Genomic DNA, 4,450 nt, shown 5'->3' with positions numbered 1-4,450 from the left:
CTCGTCTAAAGACAAGTTTGTCGCTATTTAATGAATTTAACGAGTCTAACGACAAGGATAACTCGGTCCTTTTCATTTTTAGAGAGTCTGAAAAGGTACATAAAGTCAACTCCAGAATTCCTTTTTCGTCATCTAATCCCTTAAGTCCGAAAAAGTATAAAACAATACAGAAGGGATGAATTTTCGATTTCTTTAACGAGCCGAACAAAACAAGCGCTCGATCTTTTTGTGCAATAATCCCTCAGGTCCAAAAAGATTAAAATCTAGAGGAGGGATAGCTCTTCCGGTCCTTTAACGAGCTGGAAGGCCAAAACTCGGCAAACTTTTCATATTTTACGAGTCAGTGAAAAGAGATTAAAGAAGACTCGTCTTTTGAGGAACGAGTGATAAACAGGGATAGCAGCAGATTCCAGGTACAGGTTGGAATTTTCCAATCATGGCAGTGTCACAAGGATGGCTAAGTGAAATCACTCTTCGCAGCTGTTCCTCAAAATGGGTAAACAAACATATGGAGATGAACGATTGGCCAAATGGACGGATGGAGGTGAGACTGCAAGAACACGACCAAGGGCTTTAATATGGCAGTCAAAGGTTACATTTCTCAAGGTTATTTACCGGTTCATTTTTCTGGGTGAGCTTGAACTCTAGGGGAAGATTGCTCACAGCTTATGTTTATTTTTTAACGAGCATGAACATTGCTAAAACTGCTCGATTCTTGCGTTTATTTTTTAACGAGCATGAACATTGCTAAAACTGCTCGAAGATAAGTTTGCATGCCCCCAGCATAATAATACAAATCGAGGTGCATGCCCCCCAAGCTTCATTGCATCTAACTCGGTGGTTGGAATGAAGGTTTACCTCGGGGATTTGTTTCATTTTTTTTTTAATGAGGTTGACACAAGATAGGAACTATCCTCGACTCCTTGTTTCATTTTTTAACGAGGTTGACACAAGATAAGAACCGTCCTCGGGGCCCACTGTATTTACAGTATTTCCATTAGGGCGACGATCCATGCTGACAAAATATTTAGGAATCTTCTGAATCCGTTGGATATAGAAGAATTCATATTGTAGGTTTCCACTGTGGCTACTTCCGCCAGATTACCTGCCGGTGGAAGGGCAAAAGTACCCATTAAGGCGGGGTCTTTTAGGAGACCTACTCCAATATTTTGGAGCGATTGATTACTTTCATGGATCATTGTGTTGCTTCCCGTAACTTGAGAACTGTTGGGGAGAAATGTTTGTTGGTCGACGATTGTAATTTTTTCTTGAAAAGGAAATACAATCCTCCTGTAGTAGGTCGACACAACCGCAGCCATGGCATATATCCAAGGCCTTCCCAGTAGGATGTTGTAATCGAGGTTTCCGTCGATTACTTCCACATCAACTTCTACTGTTTTTCCCCCCAGTTCAACTTGCAAGTTACTTAAAATCCCGTATGGAGTGTATGATCGTCCATCAAATGCTTTTAACGTCGTTGACGATTTCGACAAGGGTGGTGAGCCTAAATTTTTCCAGCAACTCATCGACATAAGACATGTAGATGCCCCCTCATCAATAATTTTTCGATGAATAGTTTTGTTGAGGGCTTTCACTTTAATAAGGAAAGCTTGTTGAGCTGGTAACTTAGGGTCATATCCTTCATGATCAAAGCCCACAAGATTGGAATCCATTGGGCCAATCCCACCTATAGCTGATAATAAAGCTTGCTCTTGGGAGGTGCAATTTTGTGCTACCTCAAGTGTCGACATAGCGGACGACGATTGGGTCAGGTCCTCTATTATATTATAATCCTGTGTTATTTTTTTACGAGGATTAAATGTAGACTTGTGTACTACTCCCTTTGGCGACTTTATCATTGGTTTAGGAATGATGGGTGGCACAACTTCGTTCAAAGTTGTTGTCGAACTACTAGGTTGTTTATCAGCCTTGTTATTCGACCGCTGTGGATTCCGGTAACCTTTATTCCTTGTCAAAGCATTATTCTGCTGCTTTGAGGTGGACAACATAAGCACTTGGGATCGGGAAGCATTTTGATTGGCAACCAGATTTTGGCTTGGATTAGGGAACGGATCAGTCAATACTGCTGGGGTTTTTGAACTCTTGAAGAGTTTCTTAACTTCAGGTATATGTGGACAATCTTTTGTCCAATGATCCTCATCGCATATATGACACCCTGTCGGGGGTCTCCCTTTCCTTTTCTTTATCTTCTTGCCCCCTGGTTGCTTCAGTTGTTTGCCCTTGTCGGTCGACATGGCATTTACTTCTGAGGCAAGAAGTTCCTCATTTGCATTTTGACTAGAAATTTTGCGTTTGCCAGTCATGCCATTACTGGCGTGAGAGTTAGTATTCGATTCAGGAGGGGGAGGAATTGAAAATTCAGGTCTAGGGGCGTCAGGTATTTTGTCGTAGAGCGTGCCCGACTGAGTATATACTAAGTCTAAGTATTGAGCACGAGCAATGACTTGCTCCTCTGTTACGACTCCTCCCTTGGCCACATCTTCCGTTATAGCCGGAAGTAACGACTTTATAAACCATTCAGCTAACAGCTGATCGGGAACGTAAGTTTTCACCATCCTACGACGACGTCGCCACTCATGTATATGATCAGATATGTGAGTGGCCATTGTCTGTTTGAAGTTGGTAAGGAGTTCTGTTCCTGTTTCATACCTTATCGGTAATTGAAAATGGGTTAAGAAAGTCGTGGCTAAGGAGCTGAAATTGTCGAAAGAGGCTCTTGGCAATTCAATGTACCATTTAGCCGCTGGACCTGTCAATGTCCTCTGGAAGAGGCGAAGTCTTATCGAATCATCATTCAGGGTGTTTGATGAACACCACAGATGAAAAGTCATGACGTGATTCGACGGGTCTTCACCTGGATTTCCATTGAATTTAGGAATGTCCGATGGAAGTTTATGCGGAATCGTTGGCCACCAAGGGGCATAAGCAATTGGATCATTCGTCAGCCGGTTTAGATCTGGCAATTCTAGAGTTGCTACAAAGGGCAACTGTTGGTTCAGGTTAGGCGAAGCATATCCAGGATAAGATGGTATCGCCTGAGCAATGGGTCTTTGCAGACCAGCATAATGCTGACAACTTTGACAAAGTTGATGGGCATAACCATTATAACATGGTTGCCCATTACCTACAAAGACTTGTTGCTCAGGTCCTTGATATGATTGCTGGAATGGCGGCTGTTGAGATTGAACCAGCTCTGGTTGTTGGACCATTTGCTGCTGACCAATACTGGATGATTGACCAAGATGAGGAGTCACAGTACTTGTTTGAGCTTGAGTCGCTTCAGATAAGGAGGCACTGCCCTGAGATTGTGATTGAGCCGCTGAGACAAGAGGTTGTTGTATGGCAACCTGAGAAACTTGGGGTTGACATACAGTAGGCAGCGCTTGTACTTGCGACGCAATCACCATACCAGGTATAGTGGCAACATTCGACACAGGGTGGACTGGTTGCATTGAATATGCAACTCTTGGTTGCTGAGGCAGTATTGGTACCCAACCGCTGGATGTAATTCCAGTTTGACCTGAATTTTGTTGTAAACTCCCATATGGTTGTTCTCCATGGGGGAACAATGAAAAGGCATACTGTCCTCCATATGGTGGCAATCCAGTACTTAAAGGGTAGATTGGCCTTTGAAGACACGTTGGATTGATTTGTTGAGTTTCAACATAAGAAATACCAGATGATAATCCGGACGAAGAAATAGGAACTAACCATGTCATCGTCTCTGATGGGACTCCGGCTTGTTGTTGACAATTTGCTGGGACAGATGGTATACCAGCGAACATCGTTGGAGTAGCAGCAGGAGGCTCTGCTGCTGCTGTGTCGGACGACACAGTCCTAGATGTCGACGGTTGTTCAGACATATCTAGTCTATCCAAAAGATTTCTTAGCGATTCTACAGGAACTTCCACTTGTGGTGGACTAACTTCGAAGATCAACGAGGGAATGGTGATGATTATTCCGCTTAAAATAAATTTTATAACGACGCTTTAGACACAACTTGCTTTTTCAGTTTTAAAGAGTCGAGAAAAAACTAAAGATGACTCTAGTCTCCTTCGATGTTTTAACGAGCCCGAAGTGACAAATGCTCGGATGGACTTTTTCAGTTATAGAGTTTGAAAAAGGCCAAAAGAAACTGCTCTGGAGATCTAGGCAGAGGGTGTGCCAAACCTTTCGCAAAACCACAGAATACGTTTTACGGTACGGGTGGTCAATCTTCGTGAATGCTGTGTTCACTGCATTGCGATCAGTAGGGCAGCCGACACGGCTTCCTATGGATAAAAGATATATGCCTATAGGGGTCTCCCAATATATACGCGACGGTACGTGGGAGCACAAGTCCGTATTAGTGCCACCGACTCTCAGGAGGAATCACCCACCTTCGTCGAGATCGACAGTCACTATGTTTAACGACGCCGAAACACGTCTC

Source organism: Pinus tabuliformis, chromosome 8 (assembly GCF_031772625.1).
Source record: "Pinus tabuliformis cultivar Carrire ecotype Pingquan chromosome 8, CPIR1, whole genome shotgun sequence".
Lineage (NCBI taxonomy): Eukaryota > Viridiplantae > Streptophyta > Pinopsida > Pinales > Pinaceae > Pinus > Pinus tabuliformis.
This window is presented reverse-complemented; position numbering follows the sequence as displayed.